At 37.7% G+C, this 17,642-nt stretch overlaps 2 pseudogenes; one reads left to right on the forward strand and one right to left on the reverse strand.

Moving 5' to 3' along the window:
- Positions 1-17,642, reverse strand: part of LOC139015726 (pro-glucagon-like) — a 258,761-nt pseudogene that overhangs the window by 27,455 nt on the left and 213,664 nt on the right.
- LOC139015724 (pro-glucagon-like) lies at positions 9,977-14,975 on the forward strand (annotated as a pseudogene).

The raw sequence follows: 17,642 nt of genomic DNA on the forward strand, positions 1-17,642 counted from the left end.
CTTGGATCTAAGGAAGTACTAATTTAGCCTCTACCTGAGGCTATCCAGCAGGAGCTACAAAGAGATCTGCAAATTCCCCTTCCTTCTTTGGGGTTTGGAGGTGCCCAGATGAGGCCTAGCTGTGAAGCAATGCAAGCTGCTGTGGGGCCTTGGGCCTTCTCTTGGAAGTTCTGGGTCTGTCTGGCCCAGCTGCAGTTTGTTAGGTAATTTTCAGATTGCAAAGGGCCAGGGCATTCACATGTAAAAGCCTCTGCTGCAGCTTGGGTGGGGCGGGGTCTCAGGGAATCAACAGGGTGGAGCAAGCTGCTATGGCTGATCCTCAGTCCTTCCCTAAGGGGCCCCATGTCTCAGTGTCCCAGTAATCTCTGCAAGCACCTCTGAGAGAAAGCCACCCTTGAGTTCTGAGTTCTGCCTGCTGCCAGACAGTCCAGTTTCTCCCTGTATGAGTCTGGGTCCCCAGAGACTTTCCGGAACTGGACTTCAGAGCAGTCGGGGGCTTGTGACTCCCTCTGATTTTAAAAAGTCAGCTGCGTTCTCAGCTGCCAGCCCTTTCCACATGCACCACTGTACCTCTGCACTCCACCTCCGCAGCTCATGTGAGTCTCAGTGTGCTTTTCTTTTTCCTTCTAGTTGTAGAATTTCCACTCAGCCAGCCCTCCTGTAGTTCTGGATGATGTCCGTTTTGTCTTTTAGTTGTAGTTTTGAAGTGGTTGTGGGAGGAAGCAATTTCCGGTGTTTACCTATGCTGCCACCTTGGTTTCTCTGTTGTGGATATTTTTTATGAGGCTTTTTGTGGGTACATGTTTTTATTTCTCTTGGATAAAATTGGAATTATGAGTCAAAGTGTAGTTTTACCTTTAGCTTTAAAGTTTAACCTTTTCCCAAAGTGGTTGTAAATAGATTTTTGGGGAGGGGGTTAAATTGATAATTAAATTAAATGGCCTAGAAAATCAAAACATATTAACAAGTATATGATGAGGAGTATAATTTTCTCCTTGTTGCCATCTAACCCACTGCTTCAAACTACAGGAAAACACTTTCCTTAGTCTCCTGTACATTCTACTAATTTTTAAATACAATTATGAGTAAGTTAACATAGTTGTCCCTTTGATCTCCTCCTACCAAAGGTAGCCTACTATCTATCCATAATGCATCTCCCTATTTTCCCTTAACAACATATCTTGGTGTCTTCCCATATTGGTGAACAAAGAAGTTGTTCTTCATTCTTTTACTAAACACTGCGCTATTGATGGTCCCTTGGATTGGTTCTAAACTGTTACTATTATCCACAATACTGCAATGAAGATCGTTGTACTGACACTATATATACATATATGATTAATTTTCAGAATGGTGCTTTAGCATCAGTAGACCAAGGCTTACAGTTATTTATAATTTTGATACTATTTTCAAATTTCGCCCCCAATCATTTGTGACATGTTGCACTCCCATCAATCATGTCCATATTCTTGCCAACAGAGTGCACTGTGTACCTGGATCTTCACCATCCTCAAACATTTCAACCTAAGTATCCTTAACAGCTAAGGAAAACAAACATGAAAAAACCTCACACACCATGATTTTGTGCGGTGAGGTACTGAGCAGGACCAGCTACATAATTTGGAGCCCAGGTACAAAATCAAATAATGGAACCCTTGTTCAAATCATTAAAATTTCAAGATACTAAGAGTACAGCATTAAGCCAAGCATGGAGCCCTTGTAAGCATGTGTCCCCATGTAAAGGTACCGGTCGTAAGCCCATGGATGCTGTCCCTGCTCCAAAGCATCATAATAAAAAAAATTTCAATAATTACCTTATTTTATCTAATATTGTGTAAATTTTTGCACTCTATTTCATGTATTAATTGTGTTTTATATTACCTATATCAAATTAAATTGACCTTTCATATCCTGAGGTCAAACAGATACTGGCTCAGAACACCAGGCACCCCCTTTTAGCCTGATCAGAAAACTATAGGTGACGTCAATCAGAACTTCCCTACTTCCAGACAAGCTTTTTAACACTAGTCGTAAATATAAGGCCACTACTTTTCTTGACTCTCATCTAAATAAATTACTGCCATGGTGGCAATTGGAGGCTGGTGTTGGGACAATAGTGGAAGATCTATACATTGAAAATGCACTTGATGCTTGTCTTAATTTCTCATGATGCAATGTCCATAAGAGCTTGATTTGCCCTTCCTAGAGCCGTGCACTATATAGTGGGGTTCTTAATGCTTCTGTATTCTCAGAATGCTTATGGTGTGAAGCACCCCAAGAATCGGTGTTGGTGGGCTGGAGATGAAGCCAAAGAAAATTTGCTGGAAGAACTTGGGATTGACATTTCTGAAATCATAGAAAGCACGTGGGGTGGAGGGAAAGAGACAAGTTTTCGTGAGATATTGGGAGAGGACATTTACTGAGATGCCAGATGTTGTGTTGGCTTAATATCTCTATATCTTATATCTTTACATCATCTGCAGAGCTCCCTCCTTAGGACTGCTCCATAAACAAGTAGCACCTGAAAAGAAAAGAAAAACAGAGACACAGAAAGAGAGAGGCAAAGAAGCATCTACCCACATGGGCAAGGAAGAAAAAGTAGAACTGAATGCCAAACAATAAACTGTAGCCAATATACTCATGAGGATCAGGGCAAGAGGGAAGCACAATTTGATCATATGTTAAACTAAATCACACTCTCATGCCATTACTGCATTTATGTGTTCATCCAGATGGCCCTGAGTGTCACTGTTCTCTGCTCCTTTGCCCCCCCTGCTGGCAGTGCCAAGAGGCAGTCCTCAGGTCAAAACTGCAGCAAGCACCAGGGAGGGGGTGAAGAAATGAGAGTATGTTTTATGCAGCTGTGCTTCACAAACCTTAATATGCATATGAATTGCCTGGAATGTTGGTAAAATGCAGGTTCTTATTCAGTAAGTCTGGGCTTGGCCCAGAGTCTACATATCTGGCAGGTGATTCCGGTCCATAGATTATGCTTTGAATAGCACTGCCTTCTATCATCAGAAATCACCAGCATGGAAACCCCTTCCTGAGGTTTTCCAATTTCATGTAGAATTAATCCCTTTGGCATGTAAGTAGTTCTCTACCCAATAGTGGATCCAATCCACAACTGAAGAGTTTAAGTGCATTGGAAATGTTTTTCCAGTTGTATCAGTGTTTTACTTCTGTACAAGTCATCAGGTTCATCACGCTGCTGATGATATTATAAGATTGAAACCTAGTTAGAAAATGTTGTGATGGGTTTGTCACATAGAATTAGGTTTTTATTTTAGAAGGGTCCTTACAGTTCCAGAAGCTGAGGCACAGGGCGCTGTGTGACTGGACCACAGTCACACAACATGTTGACAGAAGCCAGACTAAAATCTAGTCACACTTACAGAGTCCTCATGTTGTCTGTCCAGTCATTTCCTATATTACTCTTTGTCTAAAGTGATCTGACTCATAGCTGCTAAATCCTATAGATCATTGAAGTCCTAAGTGGCAGATGATGAAGCTCAAAAAATACATATGATAGGATGATTTTATCTTGTCCTTTTGTAAATTAGTGTCCAGCTCTCTTATCAGTAGAATTAGCCTTTAAATATCCATTAGAAGGAAAAAGAAATACTAAACCCTGTCTTATTAGCATCCCCTATCTTGGATGTTTAATCCTCATTTTGCTTTATCCTTCTTCTGGACTCCAATTTATTGCAATAGAACAGTTTAGGTTCGAATGAATATTCTTTAAAATTGCCCCCAAATACAAATTAATTCCATATAATGTGGATGAGAAGATTACTAACCATGTTTTAAGTGAGTGATGTATTTATTTGGGGAGATGAAAGGATTATATTCAGATGAATTCATCATAACTAAGTAGCAAAACGGAAAGCCTTGCAAGACCCTTAATTGAGGCCATCCTCACAGAAAGGTTAGCCATAAAATAAGTAATTTCACATCCGCAGCATCAAAATTCACCTCCGAGTGAAGCATAGTAACCTCCATCTTGGGTAAAAACTGCTGTGTCAAATATTAACCCTGATATTCTGGCTTCTGTAAACATTTGCTTGTTTAAATAATAGGGTAGTTAGCCTAAGTGACTCCATTTTGACCTCTGTTTCCAGAATAAGACCTGTTAACTCACATAAATCACCCCATTTTGTTGCCAGCCCCCTTGTGCTTTTACAAAGGCTATTGTCCTTGCCTGAGAACCAGAGCCCCAAAAATGCTTTCCCTTGACTCAGTGGCTCCAGGAACTGAAACTATAGATAACCTTTAGACATAGGTAACTTTGCTCAATTTGGCTTCTGTACAAACTGCTTTCACAAGGTAGTTCCACATTCCAACATCTAGCAGGACGTGGTTTTTGCCTTTATAAGCTTGCTGCTGTTCTCACTCGGGACTTCGAGATTTGGGGAGAGCTAATGCCCCCTTGTAGCCGCCAGCTTTTTATTGAAGACTTCTTGATTTGATTCCGTGACTGAAGCGTCCTGTGTTCGACTCGCGGTGTACACTACAACAAGAGTGCGTCAGCAATTTTCATACCTGATTGGTGAGTGAAAGGTGAGTTTCCCAAATGTCCTTTCCGTTCCTCAGGAATTAAAAATAAAGCAAGAGAGTAAATAAAGTTTCCTGGCCTCTGAGATCCCACCCAGTGCAAGGGTAGAATGAGATGAGCGAAGGGAGTGGGCGAGTAAAAGCGTTTGTAACAAAGCCCATTACTTACAGAGGAGAAATTTATATTATCAGCGTAATATCTGTGGGGTTCAGCAGCCCTAGAGAGTATATAAAAGCAGTGCGTTTTGGTGCAGAACACAGAGCTCAGGACCCAGCTCATCTCCAGTTACAAAGAGGGCTCGCTCTCCCTCCACCTGCTCTATTCTAAGCCTGATATCAGAAAGTAAGATTCCTATTGAGTGATTATAAGACTATCTATTATGATTTGTCTATAGTTAAGTATTTTTAAGGGGATAAAGTATGAATTCTAATGTTGTTCTTTCATCTTATACTTTTCACTAATAATACACAGGGTAGAATTGAGTTGAAAAAAGTGATACAAAATATATTTATATAAACGTCAACACAGTGAAGCCGCAAAATGAGTTGGAAAACTAATTCAATAAAAAGATATGAAATTGAAAGAAAAAACAAAGATTCAAATCAATGAACTTGATATAAGACTTAACTGTTATGAGAACTGTGTTTTTAAAATAACAGTAACATTTTAAGTATATAAATATTTTCCTTAGATTTGATTAATGTGTCTATCACTTTGAACAGAAGATCCCTTTTACACTCAGCAGAAATGTGTCCATTAGAGAGGCTATAATAGCAATTGCTCCTTACCAGTGAAAATTTATCATTTTCTAAAAGAGAAGAATCAACATCATCTTTCAAATATTCAAATTTCTGATAACTCTATCAAAAACTCAAAGTCCGTGAAATCAGCTGTTTGTAAATAAGACAGCACATTTGGTGCAGTAAACTAATCAATTATTGGAAATTGTTTGAATGGAGCTGAGAGAAACCTCCCATTAATAATTGTCTACTATGTATTCAGGACCAATAGGAATAAATAAAATGTCTAAAATGCCCATAATATGAAATATAATGTTAGTAAATCTCTATAGAAACAAAATCAGATGCTCTAAAATACCTATTTAAGCCCTAGGGACAAAGAATGATTTTACAAAGATCCTCAATGGAGTAAATGATCAAGTGGTGTGTTTTCCTACACATACCAAGGACCTATGAGAGGAAATGAGCTGATCAGTTTTAAAAAGTATGTATTTGTCCAACAACCCCAATAGATTTAGAGATATTATATAATTCCACCTTGCTTATGTCTAAGATTAATTTTCTAAAAGACTTCCTACATAGAGAATGCTATTGTTCCCATATTTTCCCTTTAAATTTGAGTGGAATTGTGTGGTTTTTACAAAAGTACACATTCTCTCCTTAGGCTATCTGAAGGATGTGGAGGGGAGTAATTGGAAATTCTTCTATTATTGAATAAGATTTTAAATCTAAAATAATATAAACATTTGCTTCCTCAGTAGTGGCATTCAAACAATTAAACTTATTGTCAAAGTTTTTCACAATTCTATAAACTTACAAATAAACGAATAAAATTTTAAAAATCAGTTTCTCTCTCAGTAGAACTCAACTCACTGCCTATAGAAGTCTTGGATCATTCACTCCTGTTTCCCCCTCCAATGGCTCCCATAGCAGCAGAACAGCAAAGGCTTTAAATCTCCCTCCATATAGAATATAGTGAAGATTTTGTAAAACCTTTAGGGACTTTGCATAGAAGAAATTACTTGGGACTGATTTGTTTTTGCAACAGTGGTGTAATTCTAAAAGAAATCTTTGATTTTTTTTTAATTCTGGAAGGCATGAATTTATAATTGAGATGTATAATCAGAAGACACTACCTACATATATGGCAACGTTTCCAAAGTTTACGGACAAGATAAACCGAATCATAGCAAAATGCCAAATTAGTAATTTCATGTTGATGAATGAAGAAGGGAGAATATGTAATTACTATCATGTTACTTTGTTTAACTAACTATTTAATCTAAAGAGACTTAATATTTCAAAGAAAAAAAATACCACTGCTGGTATTCCAGTCTCCATGTTTTAGTGCCAAAGCTAGACAGTAAATATGGCTAGGATGTTAAAGAAAAGATTGATAGTTTGAAATGATAATATTTGTAAAATCCTTATCAAACCAAATGCCATTTGCTAAAAATACTCATTCAAATTATTTATGGATAAACATAATCAAACTTGGATTGAAATCCCCACATCTCACGGAAACATGGTGGGACTTGAGTAGTAGAGAGAATCCAGGACAAATGCTGGACTTGAGGTTTCTATTCAGAAAATAGAGGAGCTTGCCCTGTGGGGATCTTCTGCCCCAAATTCATTTTAGTTCCCACCTTACACACTGCCTCATCATGCCTTTGGCATCCTGTGGCTTCATGGGGCATCTGCTTGTGGTACAAGGACAAGCAACCAGGTATATCCCACAACTAGGCCTAGGGTGTCACAAGCAGTAAATGACACGTCTTGGACTAAGACCAATTATAAAACAACCTGGGGACTTCTGAGACTTCAGAAACAGGAATTAATTTCCATTATGACAGTGATCTCTTGAGTTTCTTACTTGTTCAAGTTGCCAGAAGCATTTGTTCTTGTTGCAAATTGCTTGTCTTTAAAACCATTTTTTCCCTTTAATTTAGAACAGGTCACAGCACCCTAAAATACCTCAAATCTGTTGGCTGCTTTATAATTACAAAGTCGAGACCAAGTTATACTATTTAAAATATAAATGAATAATACATCTGAACCGACAGCTATTATGCCAAGTTGTACCCAAGACTGTTTTAAGATGGTTGAAATGCAGTATAATGTAAATGCTTGAAAGTGAAGGACTATTAATTCAAAGCCAGATTGATAGTGAAGGGGGTGGCATTATAGATAAGGTGACATTCAGGCTAACCATATGTAGCATATCATCTACAGTGGGTATCTTAAATGTTTATCATTGACTTTTTATTTTAAATATATTTTATTGATTTTTTACAGAGAGGAAGGGAGAAAGATAGATAGTCAGAAACATCGATGGGAGAGAAACATCAATCAGCTGCCTCCTGCACACCTCCAACTGGGGATGTGCCCGCAACCCAGGTACATGCCCTTGACCGGAATCGAACCTGGGACCTTTCAGTCCGAAGGCCGACGCTCTATCCACTGAGCCAAACTGGTTTCGGCTATCATTGACATTTTTAATTCCAAATCTGAAAATGAGCCTTCTAATTAATTTTTTTGATGATTATGCAAATTGGATAATCAGCTACTCAGGATAAAGAAATATAATGTGGTTTTTTTGTGTGTTTTTTTTGTGGGGATGGTTTTTTTTTATTGCTAAAAGTATTACAAAGGGTATTGCATATGTGTTCTTTTTTTTTTCCCCTGCCCTTGACAATCCCCTGGCCTCCCCTACCCCCCAGTGTCTTATGTCCATTGGTAATGCTTATATGCATGCATACAAGTCCTTCGGTTGATCTCTTACTTTCTTCTCTCCTGCCCCCCAAACTTCCCCGGCCTTCCCGCTGCAGTTTGACAATCTGTTTGAGGCAGCTCTGCCTCTGTATCTATTATTGTTCAAAAGTTTGTAATGGTCTTTATTATCCATGAATGAGTGAGATCATGTGGTTTTTTTCCTTCATTGACTGGCTTATTTCACTTAGCATAATGCTCTCCAGTTCCATCCATGCCGTTGCAAATGGTAAGAGTTCCTTCTTTTTTACAGCAGCATAGTATTCCATCGTGTAGATGTACCACAGCTTTCTAATCCATTCATCTACTGATGGGCACTGAGGCTGTTTCCAGATCTTAGCTACGGTGAATTGTGCTGCTATGAACATATGGGTGAATATATCCTTTCTGATTGGTGTTTCTAGTTTCTTGGGATATATTCCTAGAAGTAGGATCACAGGGTCAAATGGGAGTTCCATTTTTAGTTTTTTGAGGAAACTCCATACTGTCTTCCATAGTGGCTGCACCAGTCTGCATTCCCACCAGCAGTGCACAAGTGTTCCTTTTTCACCACATCCTCTCCAGCACTTGTCGTTTGTTGATTTGTTGATGATAGCCAGTCTGACAGGTGTGAGATGGTACCTCATTGTTGTTTTATTTGCATCTCTCAGATTAGCTACTTTGAGCATGTTTTCATATGTCTCTTGGCTTTCTGAATGTCCTCTTTTGAAATGTGTCTATTTAGGTCCTTTGCCCATTTTTTGATTGGATTGTTTATCTTCCTTTTGTTAAGTTGTAGGAGTTCCCTATAAATTTTGGAGATTAGGCCCTTATCAGATATGACATTGGCAAATATGTTTTCCCACGCAGTGGGTTTTCTCGTTGTTTTGTTGATGGTTTCTTTTGCTGTGCAGAAGCTTTTTATTTTGATGTAGTCCCATTTGTTCATTTTCTCTTTAGTTTCAACTGCCCTAGGAGATGTATCAGGGAGGAAATTGCTTCGGCATATGTCTGAGATTTTGTTGCCTTTGAATTCTTCTAGAATTTTTATGGTTTCCTGTCGTACATTTAAGTCCTTTATCCATTTTGAGTTTATTTTTGTGTATGGTGTAAGTTGGTGATTTAGTTTCAATTTCTTGCATATATCTGTCCAATTTTCCCAACACCATTTATTGAAGAGAGTATCTTGGCTCCATTTTATGTTCTTGCCTCCTTTGTCAAATATTAATTGAGCATATTGGTTCGGGCCGATTTCTGGGGTCTCTATTCTATTCCATTGATCTATATGCCTGTTCTTGTGCCAGTACCAGGCAGTTTTGAGAACAGTGGCTTTGTAATACAGCTTGATATCAGGTATTGAGATCCCACCTACTTTGTTCTTTCTCAGGATTGCTGCAGCTATTCGGGGTCTTTCTTTATTCCAGACGAATTTTTGGAGAGTTCGTTCTAGATCTGTGAAGTATACCATTGGTAGTTTAATGGGAAGTGCGTTGAATTTATAGATTGCTTTGGGTAGTATGGACATTTTGATGATGTTGATTCTACCAATCCATGAACACGGTATGTTCTTCCATCTGTTTATGTCTTCCTCTATCTCTTTTTTCAACGTCTGTAGTTTTCTGAGTAGAGGTCTTTTACCTCTTTAGTTAAGTTTATTCCTATAGCCTTCAAATTATTAACAGCAGTGTCCTACATTAATGAAAAACCTTAAAGGTGGTACACATTTTTTAAATTCTTTTTTTTGCCACCAAAAAAAAAATCTGGGGGAAAATATAATCTACTTTTTAAAATATACTCAAAATAAAGTAGATTTTCTTTTTTTATAATATTTACTTTATCATAATTAAATGAATTGAGCCTGATGTGTTTAAATATGGTTGCCTTTCTCCCTCCCCCAACTTCTCCCAGTCTCTTGCACCAACAGGCAGCAAACATGAAAAGCATTTATTTTGTGGCTGGATTATTTGTGATGCTGGTCCAAGGCAGCTGGCAGCGTTCCCTTCAGGACACAGAGGAGAAGTCCAGGTATTCACTCTTTAGACTTGAACTAACATAGCACGATGGTTATAATACGGTCCGAGAAAACTATAATTTGTGAAGCGGTCTCAGTAACTGAGAGTAAACACTCAGTACAATTTTAAAAAGTTTAAAATATCATTGTGATAAAGTTGTTTCTGGAGTATAGATCAGAGTATGGTGTTTCGAAACCAAAGGAGTAGGTTATGTTGGAAAATGTGTTACATGGGAAATTATAGCTTGTTGAAATCTTCAGCTGATCCTATCTATCCATTCACTACTCACAAACTGCATAGTAGATTATTTTAATTATTCACACCAACTTTTTCTTTTTTATTCCTTTTTTAAAAATAACACCGTTTTTTACTAATTGTAAAAGTCATACATGCTCAAGATACAAAATATGCACAAAATGTTATGTATGTACTGTATATAGCATATATCTCAGATCATTATACAGCTTCATATTATGCCTTTTATCTTAGCATTGTATTCTTAGCTCTTTCGTATAGCATTACAAATATCTATTAAATGAACGATATTTAATAGCTGCATACTATTTCATCTCATCAGTGTACAATATTTATTTAGCTATTCCTCTTCTATTGAACACTTGAGTTCTTACATTTTCCTACAAAGAATGCTACAAATAACTTTTCTTTCTACATTTTTTTACTCTTCCCTGAGGCTAGATTTTTGGTTCTAAAATTACTGTGTCAAAGGGTTTGAATAAGTTTAAGTATTTTATAATATCTTGCCAGCTTGCTTTCCAAAAAAGTCATACACATGCACACTCCGCTCAGCCTTACAGAAATACTCCTTTCATAATACCTTCCCCCATATTTAGTCTTTGCTATTTTGACAGGTGAGAATAGTATCTCAATTTTATTTCTGAGTATTAATACTATTGAATATTTCTCCATATTTGCCATGGCAAACAACTGTTGATTACTGGCATGTGGACCGTCCACTACACAGTTTGAAATTAGCAAGTGGGATTTTTCTTGACATTCTTTAAAATTTTAATTGTCTTCCTCTTTCATCATCAGCTATCATGTAACCAGGTAATGGAGCTACATTTTTATATTGACACATGCAAACAAAATTCAGAACTCAGATCAGCTGCCCAAATGATTTGGGATTCTTCACTCTTTTAAAATAGTCAAGCCATTGCTCTCTTCTATCATTACTAGCAGAATCATAAGTACATTAATTACTTAAAAAAAACTATTTATTTAATCTTATTTCAGTAAAGAGGAAGCCAGTTAAAAATCTGCTCCCAGGACTTAGAATCAGAGTGCATTCAACTCTAACAAAACTCTGAGATTCCCGTGGCAAACAAGGTGTCCCTCATATCAACTGAAATGCTCAAGGCCCCTGCCTTTCAATTTCCTGTGGTCTTGTGTTTTCAAGGTGCTTCTTGAGTGAGTCCACTCAAGAAGAGACTTAGTTGCACCAATCACTGTTCTTCGAAGCTCATTCGCAGCTCACCAGGCAGACTCGCTCAATGATCTGGATCAGATAAATGAAGAGAAGCGCTACGCCGAAGGAACGTTCATCAGTGACCTCAGCATACTACGGCAGGCCTTGAGTGACCAGATGTTCGTGGATTGGTTGCTGGCCCAGCTCAAGTGAGAGTTTAAACCTAGGCCCAAATTTGCACACAAATGTGTTACTTAACTATGTCTAAAATATCTCCTGACTTTCATTATGTTATTATGCTCATCAAATAGGGCGTATAAGCTCTTTCAGCTTTGATGATTTCAAGGTTGGTGATGCTATCCTGCATATTATGCCTCTGAAAGTCCCACTTCTCACCCTGAAAATGCCTTACCCACCCTGTAATGAAAAGTAGATTTTAAATCATTTTCCCCACTGTGGTCTTAGCAATATTTACTCTCTTACCCATTTTCTATTAAAATTGAAAGCTGACTTTTTAGACATGAACAGTTAGGAAACTATTTTTTGACCAAAAGATAAGAGCAAATTCAACATTCCCTTGTAGGGTTCAAACTCATGACTGTAATCACATTTAAAGTAACCCCTAGCCAAGGTAATCGTGGTAAGGAATGGAAAGAGATGCAGTCATTTTCTTGTAGAATACAATCCAAGATACACATTTAAAATTATAGCCTGGCTGCACCACATAAAGAGAGAAGAAGGCAAATAAGAGCACAAGCCCTTCATAAGGAATAAGTTTTAATGTTGGATTTTCGTTGACAGTGTTGGGTTTTATGGTGCATGTAGGCTACTGAGGGAAATCTTTTAAAGGGTTTCACAGAGATGGTGGAATTTCACAATTTCTTTGAAGAGTGGCCCACAGGGGAAGGGAGTTGTGCATCCAAAGTAGCTGAAGAAATCTAAATATCAGGATAAGGACATAGATTTGCCTGGAAAGAGAGAGAGAGAGAGAGAGAGAGAGAGAGAGAGAGAGAGAGAGAGAGAGAGAAAGAGAGAGAGAGAAGAGAGAGAGAATGAATATGTCTCAGCTGGAAGAATTGGAGAGACAGAGTGGTATACCAAAACTTCTTCAAATGGAGGACATGAAAGGAAAGATGTTGGTCATGGTCAGAGCAGACACTGGGAGAAGTCCCTGTTAGTTACTACAGACATGGCCATTGGTGAAATAAGAGAAATTTGAAAAAAAAGAAAACAATTATCCTCATTTCTGGAAAGGGAATGCTACGATTTGGTAATATAATGTAAAATAATCCTCACCCTCAGGCGGTTTCTGTTGTGTGTTTAAGATGAAACCTTCCAGGGGTAATAGATGCAGGAGGGCAGCTGGTAACCACCTACACAGATCACATTTGAGGATGATATGGAGTCAGCATCTTAGCTTTCCTCACTGCTGTCCCATCACCTGTTTCCTTTCAGCCATTATCAGGGGGTTCTTTTGATGACATTTTGAGATGTTCCCTAGCTTTCTCTTGACTCACTTAACTATGTCTGATCCCGTAAGTATTAACAAACAGCTGCCTTGTCTGCAAGCTGCATAACATATTGGAGAGTCCACATACACTGAGGCGGAAGTAAATGCAACAGTAACAATCAATGGCACGGACAAGCAGAAGACGTGGAAATGGGTGTGCTGAGTGGGCCAATGCTCCCCTTAACTGCTATTATCTCTCGCCCATCAACCGTCCATTCAGATACTTCATGTAGTTTCAGGACGAGTCTCCTAACTACCCTCATCTCTTAAATCTCCCTCAGTCTCTTCAACCCCAACCTGCCATACTTACAGGTGAGAACCATATTGATAAAGAGACAGATCTTCAATGTAACGTTCACATTTCTATCAGGAATGGCATTGCCAAATGTCATGATGAATATGAGAGACACGCTGAAGGGACCTTTACCAGTGATTTAAGTTCTTATTTGGAGGCCAAGCTGCCAAGGAATTCATTGCTTGGGTAGTGAAAGGCCTAGGAAGACAAGAGTTAAGTCTGTACACTCTTATTTAACTTTAATTTTTTATTTTTGCATGATGTTGAAAAGTTACACTACAGTTATCTATTTATTGATTTGAGTTATAGAAGCAATTAGTATAGTCTCACAAAGTAAGGAACTAACTCCTATTGGTGGGAGACAATCTACAAGAATTTAATATGTTTTATCTGTAGTATCAAGTATTAATAATAGAGTCAGACAGGTGGTATTTGTATCACACATTAGACTTGTGTTATAAGTAGGCTATTCATTTGTCAATCCAAGACACTTTTGAGAATAGGGTGCTATTGAAAACTACATCAGGATGATAAGCTTAAACTAGAAATACTAGGGATAATGAAAAAAAGAAATAATGCTGAAAACTTAAAGTTTGACTTTAAGTATTTACATATAGGATCAACATATATTTGTGTTACTGTTTAGCTAATTAACTGATACAGACTGAAAGGTATTAAACTTAAGATGTTTAATGAAATGACACTCAAAATATAAATATGTGCAAAAGTCCATATATTTAACAACATCCCCATTTTTATGGGACTGTCATATAAATAGCCATTTATTTTCACAGCTGAAAATAAGATTAAGTCCGTTAGGTACCTTCTTGGATCTTACCACAACCAAACAGACCCCTGGACCATCTCATTTTCTCTTGACCATTTTGATTGACATTTGAATTATGAGAAGCAGGAAATTCATGTTCAACTCAATTTTTTGTGAAATTTAAAGCAAGCTTACTGAGACTTGGAGAAATCTTAAGACAAAAGGGATTGTATTACTATTTAGCTAATAACCTGATATTGTCACTGCTTTTTTAAACCTTGATGACCCAATTTACAAAATCAGTGGTAAAATAGTCGCTTATACTTGAGGATATTTTATGATATTTTAAAGGGGCACCAAAAATGCTGCTAATTAAACTAATAAAAACAGAAAATCTAATATAAAATTTAATCCCTTAATACTGCACTTTGCAAGGCTGTTCTAATAACCACTAGTTTTACATTTTCCTTAATTTTCAACAGACTAATAGTCTCAATAATAACTTCTGTCTTGCCAATTACTAAAATCTCTGGACCAGCAGGACCACTGCAGAAGGCATGAAGTTTTACAGGCTGGGTTTCCCGTCCTGCTCTGCTCTTCACTACCTCCAGGTTGTCCATTCTGACACGCACCAGTTCATGCAGGTTCTCACATTTGGCCCTCTGTAAACATGACATCCTGTTTTCTCAGTGACCCGCACACGTTACCAGTGATACGCAATCAGAAAGCATGTATTTAAAGCATTTAACCAAATACCGATTTTTATCCCCCTTGTCCTCAGTTCCCCAAAAGCCACTCCTGAACCGCTCGGCCGCAGACATGCCGAAGGCTCTTTCTCTGATGAAATGAACACAGTTCTCGATAATCTTGTCACCCAGGACTTTATAAACTAGCTGCTTCAAAACAAAATTACCGACAGGTGATTGCATTTTAGTGCATTCTGAAAACCATCAAAACTTTCATAAACAGCGACAGGTTGTTCCTTGTGTGAGGAGGGGAGTCTTTGCTTTCTTGGTAGATAAGCAAAAGTATGACTCATTTAAGAATACATCATTATATTTGTTTTAGATAATTACACATTTACTCATTCACCCACTTACTCCAAAATATTTCCTGAGTGTCAATTAAGGGACAGGGCACTAGGAACACAGATAAGAATAAAACATGGAAATATACATGTCATACGTGATAATGTGACATTCTATATTGCTACGTATTTTGAATTTTTAGCACAAATAAATTTGGTATTATATACTTAATGTAATAAGGATAGTAATAAAAATCTTAACACCAAAAGTAACCACTTATCTTAATGGGTTATAATGGCTTTTTATAACTATTTATACACTTTATATTCCTTGACCAGGGAACTTTAGGATGTCATCTTTGAGTGCAAATATTTGAAAAGTTCAAAAGACTATGGGATTCATAAGACAAAAAGATAAATAAATAACTTTTACCAAAATAAATCTTTAAAATATATCCTGGATAATTTAACTACATCATCTGAGTATGATAGCTCTGTTATATGACTGTCTTTTTCTTTTATCTTTAGGAAGTAAGTATGTCACTACTCAAGATCATCTTCATAACATCACCTACCAGCCACATGGGATGTTTGAAATTTTAAGTTCTGTATATTTAAGAGGTGTATTCTGAAGCCATGTTGCTTTACATGCCAATGAATAGATTGTCTTTTAATGCTGTGTTGCCAAAAGAGTATAAATGGAATAAACCATTATAAAACTATTGCTAAAATATCAGCTTTAAAATATAAAAGTGCAAAATCTTATTTTCTTCTTATTTTGGATGAAGTACCCTAACCTGCTTATAGTTAGCAATGAAATTGTTTTTCTATGATATAATTTGCACATGTAAATGATTCCAATCACAGCGTCTCCGCAGTAAAATAAGGATTGGGCTGGTGGCCACAGTGGTGGAACTGGAAAGAAAACTTTCTTCTTGAAACTTTTGTCATAAAAATGCTCCTCTTTCAATATATCAAAGACATACTTAAATAAAACCTTCAAGCATCCTTACTGTTGTCTGTTTTCGCTTCTTCATGCCCCCACTCCTTCCAAACATCTCTTCTTCCTGAGCCTGAAGTCCACAACCCAACTCTGGCACCCAGGCATTGCTTCGTGTGGTTAACATTTTGAGCCAACGTTGGACACTCATGATATTTTATATAAATGTATTGTGTTATGGCTTCTCTGGAAAGATTAGGACATCAGGCAACATTAGACCCACAAAACAAATCTATTCTGGAGAAGAATACCAGCTGCCTCCTTTTGAAGAGTCACAGCTCATTATTGTGCCCCCTACACACACACACACACACACACACACACACACACACACACTCACACACACACACACAGCCACACACACACACACACACACAAACTGCACACTTATATGTGCTCATATACCCACACCCATGTAATGTACACAGTAGGCACTTTCCCCTGACCCACTTTACTTACGCATCTCACTTGCCTGGCACCTGCTGACATTCAAGTAACCATCATGCCCTGTACCCTATCTCCCCATTCTGCATTGTCCAGTATCTTGGGCCAGTCTGATGTCGATTGCCATGCCAGACACTTTTGGTTTTTACATACAACATTGCCAACTCCATTCCTCTCTTTTTTATTGAAATACTAGAGGCCCAATGCACAAAATTAATACAAGGAACTCAGCCCCCACTGCAGCTGTGGCTTCATCTGGAAGGTCGTCCAGAAGGACCTCTGGTCAAATTAGCATATTAGGCTTTTATTATTAGAGATAATCAACATATAACATTGTTTAAGTTGTACAATGAGCAAGTTTTATACATTTATTTATTGCAATATGATTACCACCTTAGTTTTAGCAAACCTTCTATGAGGTCACATAATGATTATTTCTTCAGGGCATGAGAACATTTAAGATCTAGTCTTCTAGCAAATTTTAAGTAAATAATACAGTATTGTGGATTTTAAGCACTATGCTCTGCATTAGATGGCAGAATTTACTCGTCTTCTAGTTGCAAGTTTGTACCCTTTAAGAATGTCTCCCCAACTCCCCCACCCTTAGGCCCTGGTAACCACCATTCTACTCTCTGTTTCTATGAGTTTGGCTTTTTAGATTTCACATAAAAGTGATATTATACAATATTTGTTATTTTCTGTCAGGCTTATCTCACTAGGCATAATACTCTCAAAGTTCATTCACGTTGTTGGTAAATGGCAGAATTTCCTTCTTTCTCAGGGCTGAGCTGACGGAGCAAACCAACAGAAAAATCCATAAGATCTGATAAACTCAATCAACTAAATACACTTAACATTTATAGTATATTGCACCTAGGAAAAATAAAATTAACATTTTAAGTACACTTTAAATGTTTACCAAGATTGACTTATGCAGGATCAAAAATCAATAAATTTCAATTATTAAAATTATTTAGAGTACTAGAGGCCCGGTGCACAAAAATTTGTGCACTCGGGAGGGGAGCGGGGTCCCCCAACCCGGGCTGTGCCGGCTCGCAGTCTGGGACCCCTCCGGAGATAACGACCTGCTGGCTTAGGCCTGCTCCCGGGTGGCAGAGG

This window comes from Myotis yumanensis, unplaced genomic scaffold, assembly GCF_028538775.1.
Source record: "Myotis yumanensis isolate MYYU_CA2020_CCGP unplaced genomic scaffold, mMyoYum1.0.hap1 SCAF_8, whole genome shotgun sequence".
NCBI lineage: Eukaryota > Metazoa > Chordata > Mammalia > Chiroptera > Vespertilionidae > Myotis > Myotis yumanensis.